Source organism: Haemaphysalis longicornis, unplaced genomic scaffold (genome assembly GCF_048455015.1).
Source record: "Haemaphysalis longicornis isolate Haplotype H1 unplaced genomic scaffold, Haemaphysalis longicornis Haplotype H1 scaffold_4, whole genome shotgun sequence".
Classification (NCBI taxonomy): Eukaryota; Metazoa; Arthropoda; class Arachnida; order Ixodida; family Ixodidae; genus Haemaphysalis; species Haemaphysalis longicornis.
In genome coordinates, this window is record NW_027526361.1 from 188,254,659 (window position 1) to 188,281,081 (window position 26,423).

General features: G+C 47.4%; 1 protein-coding gene across 4 annotated transcripts in view; it reads left to right on the forward strand.

Moving 5' to 3' along the window:
- The window catches only part of LOC144179588 (trypsin-1-like), a 127,030-nt gene that overhangs the window by 40,099 nt on the left and 60,508 nt on the right, over positions 1-26,423 (forward strand). The window contains exon 1 of one of the 4 annotated variants that reach the window (XM_077708000.1): positions 20,894-21,030. The exons of the other annotated variants lie outside the window; for them this stretch is intronic. The gene's annotated coding sequence lies outside the window, so the exon portion shown is untranslated. Of the gene's footprint in view, positions 1-20,893; positions 21,031-26,423 lie in introns of those variants that run through there. 4 annotated transcript variants of the gene reach the window in all.

Genomic DNA, 26,423 nt, shown 5'->3' on the forward strand with positions numbered 1-26,423 from the left:
ATACATCAGCATAGCTTGGCGTAGTTTTAAAACGCAGGATTCATTACAGTGTGAAGCATAAATATGCAATAGGCACAAACTGGACTTCATCCCGAGCCCGCTCTCCCGCGGGAAAGATCAAAGAAAAGAATGCCGAACCCACCGCCTCCATTAGATTACCGTAGCCAGGAAGTATGCGAGATTCTTTTACTGAGTACAGTTCGGTACGCAAGAAGCTACAAGAAAGAGCATACGTCGAAGAAGCAGTCAAACGAGACGACGTGCACGGTATATAGGACGTAGGCGAATCGAATAGTGTGGCGTTTGATCTGCGCGCATTTATCTAGGAGCACAGCCTCTCTCAGAAACATGCAATCGCATCCAGAACGTTGTCGATCAAACAAGAACAGTTCATGTGGGTGACGAACGGGTTGCCTTCTTTCCCTACCAAATGAGATATCCGCGCTCGGCGTAATGCCAGAAGGAACACGCGGGCGCTCCGCTTTCAGCACTGCCTAAGATAACCGTGCGCGGCCAGGCGCTGGCAACAAAAGATGAACAAAAACGGCACATAAAACACGGTTCGCTGCATTACGGACTCGGTTCGGCCAGTGTACAGGCGGGGCTTTTATGCTATCTTGAAATGATAAATCGCGCTTCGAAATGAACGAACAGCAAAGACCTCCGCTCCCAATACCAAGAACGCTTCCGGTTAAAGCGCGCCGTGACTCGGCCTTCTATCATCCCCCAGCTTTTGTTTCTGTCAGCACCTTACCGATCACCATTTGGCATGGAGATCACGGATCGCGGGCGCACGCCGCGAGAACGGAGCAGTAGCGGGAGGCGAAGATAGATCTATAATCGGGAACAGCGTCCACAAAGGGAACACGCACGGACCATAGATTAACGGCTGTGGCACAGTCTCGCTCGATCCCGTGCGCAGCGGCCCCGTACACTTACAGGGGGCTTGAGGTTAGCGGGTCACGGGAGAAAATTCTTCCCCGACTGGCCCCCACTACGGGACGGACCCGGGCCCTCGGCGTTTTGGACTGCCGCCGCCAGCGGGCCGTGTGGCGCCGATAAGCGGACCGGATTCGTTGTGACACCGTTGACCCTCACGTTTGCGGCCGGCTGGGCAGGAACCGCAGGCGGAGAGGCCGACGTGCGTCACAGCGTCCCCTTGTACGGTGGAGCACGCCCCGAGATATCTGGGACCGCGTGCGCGTTAGGACTCGGCGCTTCTCGCAGTTTTGATATATAACATTTCCAATCTCTCCGGGATGTCTGCGCCGAAAGTGCTCCGAGCGCGAGTTGAAATACAGCTGATGTCCAGAGTATATATATAATGCAGCAATCATTGACACGTGAACGTGATAAGCGTCGCTTTGCGCTTAAAACGACCTCGGAATGGGAACACATTTCAAGGGCGCACACAGAAAAACAAAAAACAAAAAACGTTCCATGGTGTGGTCCCAGTGAGAACGGGGGAGCGCTATATCTATTATACTGGAGTGTACCATGTTTGTCGCATCCGAAGTTGGCACCAGAAGAGACTGATTTAGCGCTTTAACTGACGGGGCTAATTGTGCGAACACTCCGGACGTAGGGTGTTCAGTGAAGGGTCGGTCGGTGTAGCGCCTATAACTTAGCCTGAAAATGGAGTGAGCCGTTGTTATCCAAGAAGATGCCTTGCTGTTTAAACGAAGAAGCCAGTGGCCTGCACAAGGATCTCGCGCACGGGTGGTGTCGGTGCTTGTGGGAACATTTGCTCTTTAAGGAGGATTCACCTGATCACATTCGTATGGGGCTAATTTATGACCTGCGGGCTTAAGATTTACAACGGGAAAAGGTTTACAAATTCATAGAAATTTCGTTTATGGCATAGTTCTTTTAGGAATGGCACGCTTCTTTTAGGAATACATCACTTCCTTAAGGAAATAAAAAATAAGCGAGAAACACATTTCGGTTTATCTCGTTTTCACTAGATGGCGCTAGCTGTCACGCAAGAGAAAAATTTGTGTATTTATTTCACTACAGAAGTCACGCATTTCTAAAATAAGCAAACCGGACCGTTGTGAACATTTGTATGTATTTGTAAAACTATTGTAAAGCTAATATGATAGTTATCCGAGTCAATATTTTATGTGGTACGTTCCGAAGTTGTCGCTTTTCATTTCGGTCCAGCTTTGGGCCACTTTCTCCGAAATTACTCGCTGTTCCCGTTCCTACGTACAGCACTTTCCTCTCCTTACCCTAAACTCTCCAAAGCAGAACTGCTACTCCACAGGCTACAAACCAGTACCTTCCCTCACCTGTAGTCAGCTCCAATCGCATGCCCCCCTCTCAATACACTCAAGAACGCAAGTTTCGTTCTCAACCCGGTACTCTGCCGAATACCATAGAAAATGACAAGCCATTCCGCTCTGTGAATCTGTATAAACGACGAAACTGTAGCAGCGTTCGACCAGGATGCATGTACTTATTTTAATCCTGTGGTAATAGTATTTATTAAATTTATTAAGTACTGCAGGCTTTACAAAGCCCAAGCTGGAGAAGTGACACGTATTACGAAAAAGAGCGCGCGAACGGGCGGAGAAAGGGGAGGGGCACAACACTCATGCTGACTCGCAACTCAACGCCTGTGCTGTTTCCCTTTATTTTGTCCGTTACGTTTGCGGGTTGTTTTTCGTAAGACACGGTTCACCAACTTGCCGACCTTTCAGTTTTGCTTCAATGGTAGCGAAAGTACGGTTTGTGGTTACGGCAATGCACGCTGATTGGTTCGGTTACACCCTTAAACAAATTTTTGGCTTGAGTTCAAGCTACACAAGACGGTTGTTCAATGGTTCAGTGATTGGAATGGGTATGACATTCCAAGCCAAATTCTTCTAGCATAAATTGTGTAAACCATTTCGTATCTGACTTTGACATTTCTGCACTGAAGTTTCTAATGATGAACACACTGGTAGTGTCGCCACTGCTAATCATTGCATAGTGCGTGGTCATCATGAAGTTCTAGTTATCGCACATCTTGCCAGGCAATACACACATTGCGGATATGAGAGTTCTCTGCTTCATTTGTACTGCACAGACATTCCCACAGTCGGTGTAGTTGTCCTATATTGCGGTTGATCGTTGCATGTTTTTTTGGCAAAGTTAAGTCTACGCATGACGTGCGTTTATTGGTTTATTGATGCGAATAATACTTCCGCATGCCAAACTATTCAAGATAAACTGAATGAACCACCTCTTATCTTGTTGGAAGGCATCGATGTTGCAACTACAAAGAAATGTTTTGAGAACCTTGAGTGCATACGTGACCAACGTACAGCGGATGGTTGATCCTTTGTAGTGAAGTTAAAACTCACCCAGCATCAACCGGATGAACCCGTCCTTGTCTGCCTTGACGACATCCACATCGCAGGCAGCAGCGACTATCACGGCATGGTGTTACAACCGCTGCACGCTTTTATGGTCGGTTTTCCCACAGTATCGCGGTAATCACAGTTTATGCGTCACGTTCGTCTCTCCTCCCACACCACATTAGACGATTCATACATTATATGTATTAATGAATGCATCAGTGGTAGTTCAATAATGGCCGTGTCCGAGGTGAGCCCTACATATGCGGCTCCTTATCTGGCGTGAGAGGGAGGCTTCGCAAAGAAAAAAAAAATTCACGCATCTCCACGAAGTAAATCATGACGAGTGGGCGAAGCACTGGGGGTCGTTCTTACCGTAAATCACCCCTGAGAGTGCTTACTGCTGCTAAAACGATTTTCTATCCAATCTAATTCAATTCAGTTTATTTCAATTCAATCCAATCCAAATTCAATCCAGTCCAATCCAATCTAATCCAATACTCCTCGCGCATGCGCAGCATTGCTCTCCAGGAGCACTCTCTCTCTCTAACCCTTTGTGAACCTTTTTTTTTTTGTTCTTGGTAACCTTTCGGGAACCTTTTGTTCACAGATGTTTCGATTTACGCGGTGCTGTGCATTGAGCATGGACGCCGGACGCCGGACGGACAAGCCTCGGCCTTAAGGTGCTTCGCCCCTAAAAGAAAGCAAACATTTGTTGAAGAAACAACCAACTTTTGTTTAGGAGAGTTTATGCCGCGTACGCCCATCATGTTACATGGTAGTGGGAGTCAGTCTAATTTGTAAAGCCCCCTTTCGTAACAAAGTATCTTGCGCTCACCATTTTCTTACACGTATGCACAAAAGAAAAATAACGGAGGGAATGTAACGCGAGCGCATGTTGTTGGGCCTGAAGGGTACACAAAGGCCGCCTGCCACCACAACCCGCAGCCGCCGCCTGTTCCAGGCGTGGTTGCCGGTGTTCTCTTCGTGCCTCGCACCCGCCACGACCTTTGACCTAACTTCGGCTGGCTATCTTCCTGCTTCCGTCTGGCGTGCCGAGCGGTGCAAGCACTCGTCGACGGCGCCGTAGTAACGACTCGAATCACTCGATGATTTACGGTGGCTAAACTGCCCAACCACAGCAATAGCGGCGGGGATACGCGCGTGCGGTCAGCTTCATTGAAACCGGTTCACCTCCTCTTGTGCGTACGCCTTCCTGTCGGCACGTTTATCGCTCGAAAGCGGCGTTCAACAATGCGTCTCTTTGTTGTTACACTGTGCTTTTTCGCCACTGCTGTCGAACTGCAAGAATAAATAAATACATAAATAAGTCTGGGGTCCGGTACGCGAACCGAAAAAGGAGTAAATTGACAATTAACATACGTTGTAATTAATAGGAATCGAACCTAAATAATCATCGTCACGATATCTGAGCCACTTGATAACTAATTCGCATGTGCTGTTTGAGGGGGGAAAGCATTAAGTGTCAGACGTGCGAAAAATCGTCATTGTAGTTGTCCGGTATAGAAAATGGCCACCGCCGTAGATGGTACATAAAAAGCACATTTCTGTTGTACCCTGATTGGACCTGGAATTGCACCCGGATCTCAAGTGTAGGAGCGAAGCGCGTTACCGCCTCTCTATCTGAGTACATTGGCAGCTAGTACATTGACTGCCTCTGCTGATTTTTTTTTCTTCTTAGATCCAGGCATACACCATATTTGACCAAAAAGACCTGCATTCCAGCGGCATTGGCGATGTTCACAAAGAACCAGTAGGCTTCCATTTTCTTTTTTTTGCCTTATAACAGGAGGTTATAGGGAGGGTGGGGTTAAAAAGTAGGGAAGTGACTTCGTGGCTGACTTACGGGCAAATATTTTGCGGAAGCCAAGCGCATGCTTCTCGCTATGTGATCACACGGTTACGACCGTGATGAACAGAACAGCTCGGATACCATATTTATATTATTTACAAATGCCATGTTGGTGAAGCACGACATGAGCGGTTCGCGTAATACGTTTGCCCAAAGGGGTTGCAAATTCTTATCCCGCTCCATGATTTTAAATGCACGGCTTGTACAAAAATAGCCTGGTTGGGAAAATCGCCAGTAACTATAGACCGTTCCAACGAGGGCGCCGCCATCTTGCGTGCGCAGCGCCCTCTCGTAGCTGGCCGGTTTGCTGGCTTGGGCGTTTGCTCCGCGGCGCATGGGCGCCTACGGCGGCTCGGTGAATTTTCCGCTGTAGCGCGTTGTACGTTCTTTTCCGTAATATACTTTAAATAGGAAAGTTGTTTCATAGGACCAGTTTAAGCGATCTGGCTTAAATTGGCGGCTTTTAAGGCCGCGGGGGAGCTGAAATTCGCTTCGAGGTAGCGTGGTCCACGGTGGGTAAACGATGCCATGTCGAACACGTTTGCAGTACTTCATCACAATTTTTTTGTTTGCGTGTGTGTGCCCGGGATCACGTAAAGCGGGTATTTTGATCGCTTTACTGCAAAGACCAATGTTTATTAAAACGATCTAACCGTGATACGCTCGGCGCCCATGGTCAACAAACAGAAGCGCGTGTCGACGTCAGTGTAAGACTTTTGGTTTCACACCCTTTCAGGATTTAATACAGGTAGTTTTGGGTGGACTTAGTAAATATTTGGCATATTACATAGTTTGTATTAAATATTATCGATATATCAACACTGCCACCAACTATAAACAAAATTTCCTCTCTTTAGAATTTCAAGCTGCTCTGCAGCCCAATTTAGCCGTGCAACTAATGTACAACATAAACATACGCTGCCGTCATATGTTTTTGATTGTCCTATGCCTGAAGTAGAAATAACAGAGGATGGTGTCCTTAGCCTTTTGCATAAACTGGACGTGAAAAAATCAGCTGGCCTCGATCAACTGTCTAATACTTTTTTAAGTAGATATGCTGCATGGGTAGCTAAATATCTACATCAAATTTACGTTATGTCCTTACGCACTTCGACTATTCCCGATGACTGGCGCTCGGCAAAAATTATTCCCGTGCATAAATCTGGCTCTACTCTAGAAATTAACAACTACAGGCCAGTTTCCTTAACGAGTACTTGTTGTAAACTATTTGAGCATATTATCTATAAGGCTATCATTACTTACCTAGAATACAACCATTTGCTTTATTCTAAACAGCATGGTTTTAGATCTGGTTTATCAACCGTTATCCAACTATCGGAAATAACAGATGATTTAATTAGTACACTTAATACAAATGGTCAAACCGACACTATATTTCTAGATTTGTCAAAGGCGTTCGATGTCGTCCCCCATCCCGATCTGATTACAAAACTACTCGCAATTGGCATTGAACGAAAAGTAGTCGCATGGATAGAATGTTACTTAAGAAATAGAACTCAGTGTGTCGCCATTAATGAGTGTATCTCCGAAGAATTGGATGTGTACTCTGGAGTCCCACAGGGCTCTGTACTGGGCCCTCTCCTTTTTTTAGTATATATAAATGATATTTATCTTACAGTTGAACCCCCTATCCATATTAAATTATTTGCGGACGACTGCGTGGTATACACAGCTATTAATACTCGAGATGACCAAACTAAATTAAACAATGCTTTGCACTCAATTGAGACATGGTGTACAAAGTGGGGTTTAAGAATAAATGCTGCTAAGACAACTTCTATTACATTCAGCAACAAAAAGAGGCCCCTCGGCTTTACTTATTCTTTAGGTAATGCTACCATAAACAAATCTGATAAGGTTAAATATCTAGGCGTCACACTTACAAGTAACCTTAGTTGGGAAACGCACATTGATAACGTTTGTCAGGGTGCACTTAAGAAATTGGCATTTTTGAAAAGAAAGTTGCGCAATACCCCTCCTGCTGTGAAATTAAACGCTTACAAAGCTCTAGTACGACCTAAGTTGGAGTATGCAGATGTCATTTGGAGCCCTTACCAACAATACTTGATAAATAAAATTGAAAGAGTACAGAATTTAGCTTTGCGCTTCATTTATTCTGTTTATTCGCGTAACTCCAGCGTAACCACTTTACGTAATAGGGCACACCTCCAAAAACTTGAGCAGCGTAGGGTCATATCTAGCTTAAAATTTCTTTATCAACTTTACTACGGTCACTTCAAATTGTCGCGGGAAAACTACATCAAAGAGCCTTTCAAACATTCAGCGAGAACTCATCACGGTAAGACTATTAGGCAACCGATTAGTTACATTAATTCGCATAAATTTTCTTTGTTTCCTCGAGCAATTTCTTACTGGAATATGTTACCTGAAGAGACGGTGAACTCTGTGTCGTTGGAAGTGTTTTCTCAGCGTATTGATAATATACGCTTTGGTTGAAGTGTTGTTTCAAAATTGGAATACATTATCATTTTCATTTCTTTTCCATATGCGATTGTGTAAGCATATTTGCGCCTCCGCCCATGTGTGTTGTACGTTTTAAAATTACGTCAAGCAACACTGATGTATTGTCGAGTTGTATGTTGAATTTATGCCGATGTATTTCTTTGTCTTCACTCCTGCATGGGCCCGAGAAGGGCCTGCAGTATCTGTAAATAAAAAAAAAATAAAAAAAAATAAAATGAACAGCACAGCTCCTGGAGAGCGTCCGCCGCTGGCCAACTTATTATTAGGCGTCCGCCGTTGGGCAACCAGACAAGCGTACGCTTTTGCGTTGCTTTTATCTAGGTTTGTTGTTGCCGATAACTAGACATCAAATTTGGGTAATACACTGAACTCTTTGCTGGAGTGAGTGAGTGAACAATTTTATTTTGCCCGAGTCGGGGATGGGGGAAGAAGGGAGGTGGAATCCCCTTCAGTAGCCCCCTCCCCCCTTCCGCTCAGATTGGCTGGGGAAAGGGACAACCTACGGAGGTAGTAGTCACTGTGAAAATCGCCAACTCCAGCCCACGTAATACTTGGAGCCGGGTATCCCGCAATGTGACCGGAGCAACGGTGGATGGAACTAATACCATCTGCGGCACAGGCAAGTTTCATGACCCATTTTAGTTTGGAAAGAAGGTAGAAGAATTTTGTGCCACTACTCCAAGGTAGGACAGTAAGAGCTCACAAGAACAAAATTGCCAAAACTTTTGTGTGCTTTAAAGTGTGCAACTCAGAAGCTGCTAGTCTCGCTAATTTATTAGCAACATTTAATTAAAATAATGCGTAAATTAATGGTAAACCCGCACGCGCGATGCCTACGAAGCGTAGCCAAGGCAAAGGAGCAGCCGCGCCGGGCCCGCCGTGATCGCGCGCCCACTCCAGAGAGGAGGAAAGGCGGCCGCACGCTGCGACCGCTGAGTACGAGAGTACGTTTCCCCCTCGCCCGATGGAACGGTCTATAGTTCATCTCAGAAGCTAGCTGCAGCACTGTGGAGGCTACATTGTTGTCCCCCTCAGGGCGCCTAACTCTAGATGGTGTTTGGCCTAACTCACCGCGAAGGCAGCGACAAAAGGCGCCGGGGCCGTGCGGTGCCACTTGACGAGGGGGGAGAAGGGAGTGTCCTTTCAGGACCCCCTTCACGGCGGATTAGGCGCCCTCAGTGGGCGCACTATTGATAACAATGTAGCCTCCACAGTACTGCAGGTAGCTTGTGAGATGAACTATAGTGTCATAGTTACCGCCAAAGAACGCAATCTAAAAGGAAATCGTTATCGTAGGTTTTCTAAGCAGCCTCGATAAATGTTAAAATGTTTCATTTAATCCACATCCATCATATTCATGCAATAACACTTCTAAAACAAATGATGTCGCGTCGCCTGTTCCGGTGCAGTGCTTCAGTTGGAAATTGGTGCCGTAACGAGAAATTCCGGAAATCGATTACACCAAACGTGTACTTTGGAAGAATAGCGTACTCTCAAGTTTTATTACACTTAATGCTTAAGAAGTCTTCTGAGGAAAATTATCAAGTTATCGTAATTTCCTCCTATCCCCCTTACCGCCCCTGTAGTACTACGACCCCGACCCCCTTCTTAACGACCGCCAAGAACATGTCAAAGCCGCCAACGCCACCCTCGCTAAAACGTCTCGCCTTACAGCTTCCCGCACGAAAATTACAGGTTGGAACATACCCAAATCCGCTACTGTTTAGTAAACTCTACCCAGGTCAATTTGAACCCAAATGCAAACATTGCGAAAGCCTGGCAAGCATGGTCCACATGATATGGACGTGCCCACAGATATCCGACGGCACACACACCATAGACACATGGGAGGCTCTGATGCTCAGCTCAGACATAGAAGCCCAACGGAAAATCATCAATCAAGCTCAGGCAGCCGCCAGGTCCCAAGGGATACTGGCCGACTCCTATCAAGGGCTTTAAAAACCCATTGATTGAATAAAAGTTTTTCATCATCATCATCATCATATCGTCGCTCTAATCGTTCTGACACTCGCCGCTACACACTCAACAAAAGCAAGCCTCACGTGACAGGTTTTTGTTTTTGTTGGAATACCGTGTTCTTCCACGCGACTGTCATGTCCGATCTCGGAACTTTCGTGCTCTCAGTTCTGCGTATAGCCACACCAATGCCGATTGGATCCTTCAATCCGACAGGCTAAAGGTCATTATGTACGTTGTCTGTGAAAGGCACACAACGAAAAATAAATGCCGAACCACCACGTGACGCCGCGGACATGAGTTCTTCAAGCTTGTGATTTAACGCCGTCTATAGGTGATTTAACGCCGATCGTGCGGACGTGCCATTTTGTCCATTCCTAAACGGTGTACAGAGAGCTGTCTGACGGCCGTCACGGTATGCTCCCTGACCTCGCGTACGTCTGCTGCCTGTAGGCGCGGTTGAGGCGGCACAATTACGCCTTCCGAGCTCCTCCCGCTCCGAGTGATGCAGGAGAGAAATGCACGATTGCAACGCCTCATCCGGGTTAACCGACCATCGCGACGAAGAGGCACGCCTGTTTCTCTTCATTCATTGTGGCTGTCTAAGGGCGGTATAGCGGTCCCCCGCAAAGCATTATCTATAGAGGCCGCTGTGAAGCCTAAGTGCCGACCTGACGGGCGGAGGCGTCCGACCTTGCCCTAATTTCGCCATTCCGCGCCAATGTGGCAAAGTCGGCGAAATATGGGGCCTGGCCCATTCTGGGTATCGCCGCAATGGTGATGATGCCCGCTATGGCAGGCGTGGAAGAATGGACGGCTTTGGTATTTCGGGGAACGTTGGCCGAAATAAGGAAGTGCTTGTGCAGAGGGGTCGCGCAGAGCTCCGTTTTGAATTGCTCGCTCGAAAGCGGAACTGCGTCCGAGCGCAGTTATGGTGGGGTGCTGCTTTGCGAGATTCGTTTTACGCTTCCCGCACATTAGTGACCAGCTGTCCCGAACCACGGCCGAATAATTCTCTGAGATGAAGCTTAGCGTTCTTACACGCTTATCAAGAAAAAAAAAAAAACGCGTACACGTACGAGGTCAGAAACAGCAGTGATGTTCGCATATCGGAAATTGTGAGCGACTGTAATTTGGCAAGCTCACACCTCGCTGTAGGAGAATTTTTTATGCTGCCTGTACACTGTACGCGGATTGCTCTGCTTAAAGCGACGGCGATTCCAGAAGACAGCGCCGAAGGGTTCGCGAACTCGTGTCGCGTAATATTTGTGGCGGATCGTCTGTAGTCATGTTTTAAATTGAGAATCGAGTAAGAGTAATCGACAAGAGCTAGCTTTGCATATTGATTCATTCACCAAAATGTTAAGAAAAGGCAGGAAGCGGGAAAAAGGAAAAAAAAAGGGAGAAAGAGAAAACCAAGCTGCGCATTGTAGCATCGAGGTCAGCGGGTGACTTATACCTGCAGTGCCTACGTAATCGATGACTCCTTCGAATAGTCGGTGATAGCAATTGCCGAAAATTCGAAAATGCGCAAATGCTGAATTTCGAAAATGTCGAATATTTAGTGCCAGAAAAACCCAGTACCAAAATTGTAGTGAAGCGTAAGATTCGCATAACGCGAACATTCGATTCAGGCGTAAGACATCGGAAATTCGTCCGCCACCCACCCTGCACGCACACGCACAGACAAAAATACACAAGGAAAATTCCTTAATTTGAGTTATATTCCCAGCGGAGCCGTTTAATTAAGCTGTCAGTTCCACCGTGGAGCGTTACCAGAAAACTCATCATCGGCGAAGTGGAGAGGGTGGAAATGCTAGGCCAAGAAGCGTGAGGGGAAAGGAGCGTGAAAGTAGGCAAGGAGCCCACGAGCAGGTGTTGGAAGCGCGCGCCTCAAGAAATAACTTTGGTTTGGGAGGCCCCGGGAATCGAACACGGGAATCGAACCGTGAAACTGGCCCCTTAACCACTGGGCCACCGCAAAGGCCGGGGGGGGGTGCGGCGTTCGCAGCGGTGGAGAACAACAACGTGTGCAGCCAATTCCAAAGAAAAAAAAAAAGTCACCTACAAGGAAAAAAGGTCACATAGAAATTTTCACAAGTATTATAGCCAAATGGGGTTGAAGCACACACACACACAAATGAATCAACCTGAAAACGCATTCAGGCGCCCACAGCGTGCCAAAAACATTCCATCTCGCCTTTTCAGGCTGCCTTATTACGACACGAGAAGGCACATGTACACATGGGTTTGGGAGGTTGGAAATAAATAATAAAAGGCCGAGAAGAACGATAACCTAGCCCCCAAATTAAGCGCTGTAGAAAATAATGAAAAGACCTCCGCTGCATAAAACAAAAAGTGATGAACCAGGAAAAAAAAAAACGAAAAAAAAACGCTTCTCGTTGTCGGAGTATAACCTGGGTCCCTCGCGTTATGAAACTGGCTTCTATGCTATTGCGTTTATGGCGTTATCTCTCGCGTGCTGTTCCTCTCGCCAGTTCACGTGCGTTCGCGCCAGAAGTGGGGAGAACAGACGCCGAGTTCACGAAGCCGGTTTCTACGCCATCTAGCACGTGCTAACGCGGTCTACTTTGAGAGAGATGTGAAAGCCTGCGGAGGAAACGATCCGGGCCTGCTGCAGTCATGGAGAACTTGCAACGGCAAGTTCGGAAATCCATGCGAGGGGCAACAGCCGGGTCTCCGACCAAGGGAGAGGAGCCGTCGGCTCTGCTGTTTCTCCTGCCTTGCACCATGGTGCAAGCTGCACCAATTCGTGCGAAATCTTTTGCATCCTGAATGATCGCGTTGGAGAGGGGGACAGCCTTCGTGACCTGTTAAGTCCGATAGAGCCAATCGGGTCCCGCGATGCTGCTGGCACTGAGCCTCTTGATGAAGGGCCGACAACTTTCCGTTCGGCTTATCACATTACTCGGAGCCGCGCCATTCGATCCGGAATCAGGCTCCCGTAGTCCGCGCGGACGGACAGGGCAGACATCAGCGCGTCCACATACGCTCCGCTCCGCGGCGCAGAACCTTGAACTTGCCGCCGCGCGAAGAAGGGGGCAATTACGGGACGCAGCCAGAAGAGGCCGTCACGCCGTGGCCGTATCTGGAGCGGAGAGGCCATGCTACGCCGAGAAGGAAAGTGGTCGGTCGCCGTCGACAACAGCACGGCTGCAGTTAACGGAGGCCATCAGCCACGGCGGTTTTCTAGTGCGGAACCGGAACAGGCAGGCGGGCCTTTGTCCGGCCTGCTTGGCCGTGCAGGACGCGGGTTTGCATATGTGCCGCCAGGAAGAAGACGCAGTGCACGGCCGCATCCGCTTTACACCTGCGAGCACCCGGAGGCGCGGTGCGCGCATCCCTGCGGTGTGCCAACAACCACTTCCGGCATCGAGGTTCCAGTGGAATTCTCGCACATGGCCGTTCTGCGGCGGAAGAACTGACGTCGGTCCTTACCGATGGCTTTGCCTTTAGGGGGCATCTGATTGTTCCATCTGACCTACGCGCGTCTATAGCACGTACAGGCGGTACGTGCTAAATGAATATTGTTAGCGACTTGACTGCGGATACCTAGAAATTGGGTTAAAACAATAAAGGGGGTGAGGTCCATTCAATGTTTCGATGACGGAGTTAAAAAGCGGCCGAGTTTTCCTATCAGGTGAAAATGCGAAAGTGTTTTCGGTAAATTAATGGTCGAGACTTCTACCGATGCCTACTATATATCCTGCATCCTCCACAGTTAGAATCACCATTCGTATCTGCAACAATGCCTCTGCAGAACGTGAAGGTCGACCGAGGCTTCTGGAGAGATTTTTGGTGCACGCGCTGTGGAATGCGTCGCATCCAATGGGAATCATCCTTTTCCACGCCAAGAAAGGCGCCAGTAGCTGCGATTGGGCAGTGCACGATTGCTGCTCCTTCGAGCACGTTGACCGGTGATGCCGGGGCCCTGTACTGCTAATAACGGAACGCGCCGGTTGTGATAGCCTAAGAAGTTGATTGTCATGCACAATGAGCTTAGTGTTCCATCTTCGTACATTAGGGTTGCTTGTGGGGCGCTGTTTGCGAATTTTGGGTGCGCTTCCTAATGTCGGTAATTGACTGTCAGATGACTAAGTGCGTTGTCAGCGGTCACCGAGTTTCAGCCCAAATCAATTTCAAGTTGGGTCGGGCGTGCGCACTCAGAAAAGAGGGAGCCAAGGCGCGCGCGCAGATAAAGGTCGTCGGTATGCGGTTTCGTGGGCGTCTTTGGCGGACGCCAACGCGGCGCGCGCCTTTACCTAACTGTGCAAGTGTCGCTAGAATTTCCCTTAGAAAACCCCTCTCTGCATGTTTTCAGAGAAAGAGAGAGACAGAGATCGTTACTTTCTAGAGAGTGCACACTCTACTTTCGAGCCTTGCCCAAGATACTGGTGTTTTTGATGTGATGATGTGAATGAGAATGTAGCTTAATGGAGCGCTTTGGAAGCCCTTCCGGGGATTTGATCCACGTCTCCCATCTAGAAAGGCGCTCTGTGGCAGTAAATGGTTGAAGGGAAGGTCTCGGGTTGGCTTGTGTTTGGGCAGGTCCAGAGGGTGCGTTCATTGTTCGGGTATTGACAGCAGTGTGAGCATTTTGGATGGCCTGGAAGCCCGTCCATGTAGTGTTGAATGCGTTGTGTTGGTAGCGCTTGTATTCGACACAGCTAGACAGGAGGCCCACGGCAGCGCTAAGTAAACCAACGAATACATAAATTCTAAGATAAACGGCAGAAAGGACGGGGAAACAGAGAGGGAAGAGGAATGGGGGAATGACGCGGCGCTGAAGTTCTCCAGCACGCTAGGCAGGACTGGAGCTCTTGAATTATTAGTACTTCTCCTTCAACGCCGATCCATACTCCTCCTCCATTTTTTACCTTTTTACACAGCTCCCATGTTCCCCCACCACTACATGTTCCTCCCCCTTTCGTTTTGCTTCTCTTTCCCTTCACCTCTGCGACTAATACCCCTGAAAAAGGTGCCTATTTAAGTGCACTTACGCCGAGTGCACTCGGGCTCCCCGAACGACACTTTGGCTGCGCGCTGCTAAACGACGAAATAAAGTGCCCTTGGTAGCGATGCCAGTGACGGTAGCCGGCGTAAATATTACGCGAAATTACTTGCAACTCCTTTTGTTTATCACGTGAGAAACAATGTAAACATTTTGTTGTGTTTGCATTGTTTAAATTCGCAATTGGCGCCTCGCACAAGTGCACAAAAAACGGAATCGGGACGATGACTGAACACCGGCGCTGATATCTTCACTGTTATTCACTGCGCAGCGAATATCAGCAGCATTATCGTTTGGGAAATTATCTGAAAGCGTAGGATATAACAGAGAACGCTAAAGCGCGAACACAATGATGGGGCCACAAGAAACCACCTACGAGAACGCCGCAGATAGCGGCCGCCATGGAGCAAAACCCCACCAGGCGGCGCTGGCACGTCGTTGAGAAAGAGGTTATTTTCTTGTTTTTTTGTCGTTGCTTCTGTTTTTGTAAAAGTAAATGAGCAATATGGCTATAACAAACTTTTAATATTACTTATTCATTATCGTCTAAACGCTCGCGGTTTTATGTTATTTCTCTCGATTTTCGGACTAGATTACTCACTCGGCGAACTGGCCTCGGTAAAGTGTATTTAGGAAATCACTCAGCTTAAAGTGCGTTCCTTGTAAAGTGTCATTCGCATTTGCCGTTTAGCTGCTCTCGAATGACATTTTAGCCAAGTGCACCCTGTGGAAGTGCACTAAAATAGGCACGTTTGACAGGGGTATAAGCTTCCTCTTCCGCCTCCACGGCAGCCCGTCCACTCATTATTACGTTCCTACATCCTCTTTCTACCCACATTTCACTCTCACTAACCCATCCTGCGACCCCTACTCCCCACACTGCACTCCTTGTGGTTTGGCCGCGGTAGTTGCTTCACAGTGGAATGGCGGGCTCGAATCCGCGACAGTACTGCCAAGTGCTTTTGAAATCATGCACGTCGGAATTAGCTGCCAGCTCGAAGACCAGGAGGCCCTGATCTCTCGGGCGAGGATGGTAGCGGCGGCACGCGGCCTACCGGAATAGGATGGCCGCCCACAGCTCCTCTTTTTCTTCCCTACCCCGTCCCTGCTGTTTCAATAAACGTTTTCTCTCTCTCTCTCTCTCTCTCTCTCTCTCTCTCTCTCTCTCTCTCTCTCTCTCTCTCTCTCTCTCTCTCTCTCTCTCTCTCTCTCTCTCTCTCTCTCTCTCTCTCTCTCTCATGCCGTCGAAGAAAGATAATGTGGAATCTTCATCATGTGTGCCTGTGATGTGAACCTTCCGCATAGTAGCAAGTCGGACATCAAGGTCCACATCGCTTCGAAAAAGCACCAGAGATACCGTGCGAGCCGCGGACAACCTGCAAAGCCTGACAGGCTTTGTGCAAAGTGACAGCGACTTCAGAGCAGGATGCCTCTTCACGGTGCTTTTAGTTGTACGCAACATCCCGCTGGGTTTCAGCAATCACGCTCAGTGGAGTTGCTGCTCATTACTCTTCAAGGCTGACGATTTTCACTTATGGTTGTGAAAACGTGAGACCGCTTGTTACAGAACTTAATCTTTGTAATAGAGTACTGACACCAGACACCAAAATTTTGTGTTCTTTTTTTATTGATTTTATCAATGGTTAACGGCCTTGCGAACCCAAAACAGCACTTTAAATACTTAGCGCGCGATAATTAATTACATTTAATGGCCTGACAATCGTCCGTATTGGTTTTCCGTGCTTCCAGCCCGGAGGGCGCGTGTGGCAGAACCACGGAATGACCTCACCGTTTCATGCGGATGTGAAAACACCGCAAAGGCAAGGGGAGGCGTTGTTTTGACCGCTCCGCCGCCGGAGCTGGGCGGATGAGCTGCCTGACGGCGTTAGGCCTAGCATTGCAGCGGAAATTTGATGACCGCTTTCAATAAAAGACCTGATGGCGGCTTTTGTTACGATTATGAGCTTTATTATCGGCTCTTTTCCCGCGTGCGGGACTTTATTACTTGGTAAGAGTGTCTTTCTTGGCAGCGGTTATGCCTGTAGCCCCGGCTACGTGTATCACTTCGTGAACGCGCCAGCGCCCAATCGCAGCTCGCCGGGCCGCGCGCGTGAAGTGACGTCACGAGTTTCTGACGAGCGTTGAAGGCAGACGGCTACTTTTTCCTCTCACGGAGTGATGTCACGCTGATGTCCATTTGCTGCGCACCGCTCCGCGTGCTGACCCGTCGGCGCGATAAATCAGATCAAATTGAGGTATGTTCCACGCGCCGCAGGCCGCTCAGATTTCAGCCTTGGTATTCTGTTGTGTAAAGGAAGCGAACTGTGTAATAATATTACCACCGAAAATTCGCGTCAGTACTACTTTAAACTTTAAAAAAAATTGAATTGTGTTAACAGAGTGTAGCCTCCAGATTGCTGCACGCAGTTTCTGAAATGAACTAAGCTGGCAGGTCACACGATCAAATTCGAGAACAAAAATAACAAACAAAACTGTTTTATTCATTGCTGCCCTGATTGAGTTCCATCCAGCTCGACGAATAGGTGAATCGGCGGCATCATTACGCTCGGCCGTTATCAGGGGTAGCGTTTCCGCGTGGTTACCGCGCCATAAAACCGATGGTCACGGTTGTCGTTCTTTGTGGTCACGCCATAAACTTGTAACAAAGCAGGAGACGTTAGCGTGGCGGTCAAGTGGCAGTGGTAACGGTCGGGGAGGTAATAATGCAAGACAAAGTTGGTTCATTTAAGCAGATAGCTCAACTGTGTTACTACAAGCGTTTGAAAGGAATAACTAGGCACAGCAAGAAAGATTGTGTGATGTTATTTAGCTTAACACACGCCTTTCACTCGTTTTTGTAGCTGTTTGGATCAAGGTTACTTGATCGCTTTGTGGTGCATACGCCAATTTTAACCATAAAAAATGGGTTTCTCTTGCCAGCCTCAAGTGCTGTGCTAATTTTTATAAGACATGCCGTGTGTTTTTATGTCTTCTGTGCGCGATATTTGATAGCTTGGTTGTTATCTCTTAGCTAGGCGTCAAATTACACCGCATGTCGTCATATCTATGCGTACACAGGTCACTCATTGCTTTGGTTTTGCTTACGCGAAAAACAATGCGAATCTACGGTGAATATGTGAAGTCGAGAATAGGGCTCCAGAGCGGGGCAAACACGGCATCCCAGCCACTCATGCGCCGCGCGTAGTCACACGCATAGTTTTAGCAGAGTCCGTATTGACGGACTCTGGTTTTAGCCAGAAGTAAGCCTTCAGGAAAAGACAGAATGCTAGCAAGTGCACGCAGCCCCAATTGAATTGCACGCGGCGAAATACAAGCATGGTTTCTTGGTTGGTTGATTGATTGATTGATTGATTGATTGATTGATTGATTGATTGATTGATTGATTGATTGATTGATTGATTGATTGAGGGGTTAACGCGCCTACGCAACACAGGCGATGAGGAGCGCCGTAGTGGAGGGCTCCAGATTAATTTTTACCACCTGGAGATCTTCAACAGGCGCCGAAATCTCGAACACACGGGCATTTTTGCTTTTCGCCTCCATCAGAAAAGCGGTGGCCGCGGCCGAGAATCGAACCCGTGTCCTCGCGCAGGCATGCTTTCTTGCGCTTTTATTGTTATATTGAGCACGGATCGATTGGGTGGACCTAAATATTCTGCTGTTGATTATTGTTATTATTATTTTGTTTTGGCATTCTTCTGTTTTTTTATTCTTTGTGGTATCATCTTTTTTTGGCTTTATCTTGCCTTCACATATTCCTTTTTTTTAAAAAAAGGGAAGTAAAGGTGGAAAAATCTACATACAAAGTTGCGGACAGTTTGTACCCTTTTCTCGCAATTTCCATGTCTGTTACGCCTCCGCGCAAGCTCATCTTCACTGGTTATTTTTTGTTCACTTGTTTTGCACAAACTCCCATCAAACAAGTAGACACTACGGAAATTATTATTATTATTATAATAATTCTAAATAAAAGTGCGCAAAAAGGACGGGGCGACAGAAGACACACCACACAGCGCACCACACAAACTGAGTTGATTTCCACGCTCATATATACTACTATCAAGCATACATGTGGAAACGAGAGAAGTTTGAAATACAAAAGAACGCACACTTTCACCATGACACACATGCCCCCTCCAACAGATTAGACCCCACCAAGAAACGCGATTTACTTGCCCAACAACGATAGTGAAGCAACACTAATGCAAACATCACCCGCGTGCGCAATTTCACGCGCCTCCATTATTTCCCGGGTGAGCGAGTCACGTCTCCTAGTTTGTTAGTCTGCGCTGTGTGGTGTGTCTTCCTCTGTCGTCCCGACCTTTTTACGCAATTTTATTTCCATCATGTCAGGCCAACTACAGTCAAACCCAACTATAACGAACCCGGATAGGGCGAATTATGCTATATATCGAATAAAAATAAATCAGTTATGGAAATACACGCCAAACATATTCCTTATAACGAACTTTACATCTGATATATCGAACTCGGCGTGCCTAGAACGGCTGCCAGAATGCATGGTCTTGGAGCGGCAATTGAGATGTTCTTTGGCCGTGACCACTGTTGACAAAGGGAGGAACCGCCGAGACCCCTCCTGATGATTCCTTTTATCCTGTGAACTCATGATGATCATTATTGGGCACGAGAGAGACAGAGCTACTTCTTTTACAACAACCACTGAGCAAAGGCCGCGACTGAGACATTGCGCCTCGTATGGAGTGACATGACGCCCGACACTTTCCGTAACTGTTTCCGACGCGCGGAACTCACGACGGAACCCGCCCAGTCACTGAGTCCGGACGAAGACGGCAGCTCACCAACCTTCTCGATGCTGTGCCGAAAGGAGTGTCCTTCCAAGATTTCATGAGTGTCGACGACGACGCTGCCGTCACTGTAAGCCACTCGGACGCGGGCACCGTCAGCAGCACCGTCGTAATGCTGATGAAAAGCACCGAGGAGGCAGAGGATGTCGCGAGTGAAAGCCGTCCGACGCTTAATGAAGTGCTTTCGGCAGTCGATGTCCTCCGCCAATATTTCTTCGATATTGAAGGACTCAGACACGAACTGGTGCAAACAATGTCTCGTGTAAGAAATGCTGTGCTAGTTGACGCTGCCAATACGAAAGGGGAAACAAAAATCAGCGCTTTTTTTTTACGTAGGCAGTTCAGGCGTTAGACGGAAAGTAGCTTTATTATTTGCAATAAATCGATTGTTTTGTGTATGGTAATGACATTATTTATTTTGTTCGTTTCTGCATGTAGGGATGGCAAGGGGATTCCCGCGTATGGCGAACTCGGAACTATAAACTCGTTATTGGTGGGTTCGGGTATATCGAACTATTGGATATATCGAACTAATCGTAGCGCATATTGCAGTTAGCTATAACCGGGTTTTACTGTAGCCCGTCAGTGTGCTTTGATGAAGCAGACACTCGTAGCTCAAACGACCAGCTCAAACTACCACGGCGTGCTTTGCAATACGCCCCAATATCTCCTGGCTAATATTTAGGCGCAGGCGAAATTGGAATGCCGTACTTTCCCGGAGATGGGGTGAACGACCACAGCGTGGTCTCGCGCTCGCCGCTTTGACCGACTTGGTCTCGCTCCACTGCGGGTAAGGTTATGGTCCGGGGAGAAATCTCGCGACTGGGTCAGTCCCCTCGGCGGCACGGAGGGGTTTTCCCCGGCGCCAACTTTCCCGCGACGCTCAAGACGTAACCCCCTTCCGTGTGCGAAGTTACACACACCGACACCACCGACTCGGCAGCAGGGCCGCGCATAAGTGACGTCCAACAGCATCCATACCCACCCTGCGAGTGGGTCGACACGCGCCATTGGACCGCCTCGTGGTGACGTTTTTTTCTTACTCGGCCAGCCACGTTAGCAGATTCGCCTTGAAACGATGACGAAATACCAAGACCTCTTGGTAGTCGGTGGTTCACGCACAGGACTTGTTCAAGAGAACGCCGCGGAAAAACAATGCTGCAGTTAAGGACGCTGCGTGGTGGCGGGGAAGTGACTCTTGGCGGACAATGCAGAAGGAAAAGGCATCACTTATCATTCGGCGGGGAAATGACCGAAAAGAGAAAAAGAGGAAATAAAAAAGCACGAAAATCTGGGACGCAGAGAGCAGCTGCGTTTGCGCACTTCTCCCCGATTCATCGGCGGCCACCGTAGTTGCCCTAGTGGGTCATCGCAATCGCGGCGGCCTGGCGCCGTGCGCAGCCTCTGCGCAGCCTTTCTCTGACCGTCCCGCTCTGGAGTTACTGGTTTGGGCGGGTAAGTTGCCGTTACTTCGTGCATGTGATTCCGCGCGAGTTCGATTAACATGGCTTTCGGATCGAACGCAGCGAACATTTCCTCCTACACTCTTTCTAATGATGGCAGCGGCCGAGAGCAGGAACGGCTAAAATTCGTGTCCGATATCTTTTATCGTCATGTTCTCGAGTGAATGTGGATGCAGGCGGGACCCTTACAAAAATGGTTATTGAGATTGAATTGAAAGTCAATTGACTTTACTCAGTACATTGTGTTGACAGTCAATTGACTTTGAATAGAAATTTTGTATTGAGTTCTCGTTGAAAATTGGCCGCCGCGTTTCAATTGAAACTCAACGCTGAGTTTCAATTGAAAGTCTATTGACTATAGTCATCGTGTCTGTTGATTTCCAATTGACTTTCTGTTGAGTCTCAATACACTTTTCCTGTTGAGTTCCTGTTGTGACGTGTCAATTGAAAGTCTATTGAGAAAAGTCAGTGGAGTTCTAGTTGAGTCTGTGTTGACTATCTATTGATTCTCCTGTTGAGTTCCTGTTGAGAAATGTCAAATGAAAACCTATTGAGCATATTCAAGACAGCCCATTTGATTTCATTTTAGTCTTTTATAAAGTTATTTCAACAATTGCCTCGTAAAGTTCAGTTGACTGTACTAAATATATAGTGAGTCTGCTTCAATAATGCAAAAAATCAAGGTGTGCATTGAGCAGGCGAAATAGTGAGGTGTTTCATGGCAACGCTTGCTTTATTGCTCACGAAAGCAGCACGGGAGGACTGGAGCCTTGCAGGGTCCACTTGGCTACTTGACTGTGTAGCCTGCAAAATACAAGAAACAGCCTTGTTTGTTTCCACCAGTATAGTACGAAATTATTGCGTCCCTTCTTATTAAGCATGCTGGTCTAAGTAGCTTGCTATTTTATATGTTAGATGGTTTGTATTTTTGGAAAGCAAGGCAAGGAGACAGCAGTTAACAAATGTATAAGCTTCTTTCAGGTTTTAGTGCATCAAGGCAAGCTAACCACATCAATTAATTCTATAATGGGTAGGGAGTGGAATGCCTTTAGTTGAATGCCATCCGCATTAAGGCATCTGAAATCTACAGGAACAACTATGTTTCAACGCGGCAGGGAGCCAAAAAATCACCCGCATGGGTCCGTAATCGTGTCTTCCACATCTTTCAGGCCCAAAAGAAATCCAAATAGGCCTATCAAGACTGGTTGAGCCACTACCTGACAGGAGAAACCCCAAACCTGTGCAAAAGCATACCTGTCAACCTGTGGATTTTGTTTTTTTGAAATTTTAATGCTTGAAATCTCGTAAAACAAAATTAGAAAATTGTCAACTTGCATGAACTTGTTTACAAAATTAGCCTTGATTAAAAAAAACTAGGGTCAGATGGTACTGTAATCTAAAGTTACTACATCAGGCAATCATCGCAAATGGCTTTATGAATGGATGAGCGCATAATACTTTGTGCTTACCGACTAGTGGAAAAAAATACATGAACCGTGATGGAAAAAAACGTGCCAAAAAGAACGTGACAGGAAAAATACATAACTTAAATTTCGCAGTCTTTTACACTCTTGTAACGCTGAAGTATGGTGTGTGCCTTGCAGTACGTTTACCAAACAAAGTAGCACTAAGCAGCAGCTTAAAGGGATCATATGAGACATGGGTATATCCACATTTTTGCCTTCATCATAACAATGCCAGAGGGGTATACCAGTATAACAAGGCCGTCTAATGCCAGTTTACACACAAGAACACGAAACAGTTTTGTTTGGTGAGGGGAAAAACATCAGTGTCTGTAAATGAGAAAAAATTTAAAAGCTTATATCCCTTTGCTTGGCGAGATTTTCTATACACTAGCAGCACTAAAACAGTATAGTGATACCATGCCGACCAATCATTTGGGTAATTCCTAGAGGCAGAACATCTGTCAAAACCGATTGACTAAGCCCTCGCGCAATGCCGGTGTAGCATCAGTCAGTGGCACGTCTGATGCCACATTCACCCAAAATGTTATTCAGTGATTTTGCTATTACTCACACCACATTCAGCCCAACTTATTCAAAACTGCTCCGAGAAAGGCAGTCAGCAGGTTGTGATCAGAAGCAATGGCAAATTTCAATTTATGCTAGCAAGTCGAGCAAGTGCTTAAGTCAAAACTGGTATTCATCAGTTTGAAAGTTTGACGCCTGTGCATGTTCTAGCGCAAGCTGCCTAGCACCTGTGACAAAAATTGGCAAATGAGAAATTCACGGAAAGATACATGGAGAATTGGCACTTAGTGGTAAAAGACTAATATATGACAACAGTGTGCAGTCTGTTTCCAACTACTACTAACGCAGCAGGTTTTTTTCTGCATTGGTTTTAAAGCCAAAGTGTCTGCTTGCCTTTAGGGTGCCGAGGTAACGCATCAGACTTGTGTAAAGATGCTTTGGGTTCAAACCCTAGCTTCTGTGGATACAGTCTCTATTTTCCAAAAGCAATCAATGAATTTGTTATATTCTTGGGCATTATTTTTTTAGCTGGAATGAAGTACGGTTTAGGCCACATTTGTCACTGCTCTGCACTCAGGGAACGCTCTTTCTCCAAGCAATCGTTCAAATTAATACGCAAATATATTGCTGGCTGCCAGCACTTGTAGCTTGCAAGTATATTTTACCGCCATGTCTCCTAACTGGTTGAACACACTATCCTATTTGTGACTGGTAGATCTGCCTCTCAGCCTAGCGCTGTCAGGTGTGCTTGCATGGCGCAGTATTCGTGCGTCTGTTATTGATCCGACAGGCACTTGTTCGATTCAACCTCCTTCATTTTTTTTTTTCATTTTCGTTAACTTCGTTCGTCAAACATTTTATTTATCTTCATCATGGTGTTCTTTCTTTTTTTATGACACTTCGTACTAGGTAATTCATGGCTGCTGCTCCGTTCTGTAGCGGCACTGCATCTGGGATTTTATTCATTCGTCAATTGCCTTCAAAGGTTTTGTTAGATCTTTAGCTTAAGATACATACAAATATAGAACACGCGAAAGCAATACAGCAGCGCGGAAGACAGTAAAACACTGATTGATGTCAAAATGTTGTGTGCCGGTACAATAGCCTCCCCCTTCAATTTGTTACACTTACGTACATTATTTTTGAAAGGCTGAAGTGAAATCATACCCTTTAGGTCGATCTGGAGACGGCGGGAATAAAAACACTGTTCATATACCGACAAATAACCAAGTCGTGAGTATCGCCATTCAGGTAGGTCTGCACAACATTTGTCATGATGAAATGTACAGTGTGCGTCAGGCTTGTCTAGGGCAAGCGAGCGCACGGCTCCGGAGCGTGCTGGCGACATCTGCTGATAACTGCTGGGTTAGAGATAGCTTGCCATTGCGCGTGCGCGGATCTCGGACAGGGTCGGGCCGGTCGTCATTTCGCATGGGCCACTCTTATTTGCAGACGCCACCACCCACGAGGGGCACTGGTCTTCCCCAGTGCCAGCCATGAGCGGTGACAGGCCAGATAGACGCGCCGTTTGACGCGTTTATCGCAGGCAGTTACGTAATCGCATAAAGCAACGAGCGCCAATCTTCTGAATCTCAAGCGCACCAAACGGAAAGCACGCAACAAGAATTCACTGCAGGGCTTTCGGTCGAACCTGTTGTGCGATTACGTAAGTCCCTGGGGTGATAATGCACCGCGTCAAATTACGCACTGATCTCCGGCGTCACCGCTCACGGCTGGCACGAAGAAAACAAGCACCCGTTGCGGGTGGTGGTGTCTCCAAATTTTAGAGGCCAAAGCTGAACGACGACCGGCCAGGGCCTGTCCGAGATCCACGCACGCGCAATGGCAAGCTATCTCTAACCCAGCAGCTATCAGCAGATGTCGCCAGCATGCTCCGAAGCCGCGCGCTCGCTTGCCCTTGACAAGCCTGACGCGCACTGCACCGGAGCGCTCGGAAAGAATAAACTTACCTTATAACAACGTCGCTCCCAGCGGCGCTCCCAGCGTGGTGAATTTGACGGATTCCAAAGCGTTGCTAACAGGGAAGGTAACACCTCACTTCGCAAGCTTCTTCACCGTACGATCACAGCGCACAGACACAACACGGACACAAAGGATGTTCACCGGCGGTAGAAAAGCGCATACGATGGCTTTTCCTTCAATAAATTCGATGTATCGCCAGCTGCACTGCAATGTCTGACCTTCGATGCTCGTTGAAAAGATTCGCACACGGCACATAAATCGTCAACAACACGAGCAAAGCTGTAAATTTGCACAGAACAGTGAAAAGTTAGAACGACCGCGTTGGTGCCCGCACATCCGGGACTGCGAACAAGCGACTTTGGCTTGGCTTCGAGTCGGTTTGCGATGGCTATGCCACGGCTACGCATTCTTGTGAAAAATTGAGCGTGAAAACATTGACACGAGATATTAAAAAAAAACCGACGGCGGCTTGTGAGTCCTATGTTAATATTTACGATCATTGTTTATAGAATTATTACCAACCCGTCGAGCAGCAGTAATATTATTTTGCAGATAACCGAACTCCGCCGAGGTCGCGATGTTGGCTGTTAGCGCCACTGGCGGCAGTGGCAACTCAGCGTACTAGACATTCGCGGGGAATCTCGGAGGCCATGTCGCGACAGCGCGGTCACTTCAGCTTAGCGTGGGAGGGTGCCAGAGGAACCAAAAGAACTGGTTATCGCCGGGTGTGGATGTGGATGGCAAGTCTTTTGTGTCCGGGCGCCCGCTTCGACGAACTGCAGCAGGAGAGAGGACGGAAGAATTATGGAAAGTCCAGTCCTTGAAAACAGCTTCAAAGTTCTTGATCTGCTTGCGGGCGCAGGATATTTGCGAGGCGCTTGTGTTTGAGAAACATTCCGCGGACGCGTTGACATCTTTAAAATACTTTTGTTAGCGAGAGAGCGGTTCGGAGTGTAACAAGCGGCACGCCAGCTCACTAATTTGTTCGGTTTCTCTATTTTGTTTTCTTTTTTTTCTAGTGACGTGCAGCAGTGTCAGGCTCGTTCTTTCTTTTTGTGTCCCTGTGCAGTAGAGATGAGTTGTTAATCAGCGCTTCAGTTTGTCTTTCTTCTCTTTTTTCTTCGTTTGTTCGTTTAGTTCGTGTGAGCGGGGGCGTCTTGTGAGTCTCTTCCGCTTACGAGTACAGATTTCTTTTGCCGTGAAAGAACTGTTTTCACCTGTTTTAATAGAACATAGATGCGCGTTTGCTCCTTGCGGGATTCTCTGTATTCCACACTGCAGTTCTACAGTTGTTATCGTAGACAGTTCACGGTATCCTCAAGGAAAGTTATGTATGCGAGGGATATTGATTTGTTTGACTACGAAATTTAAGGCGCCGACGCTACACTGGCGATAAGGCCCGCAGCAGTGG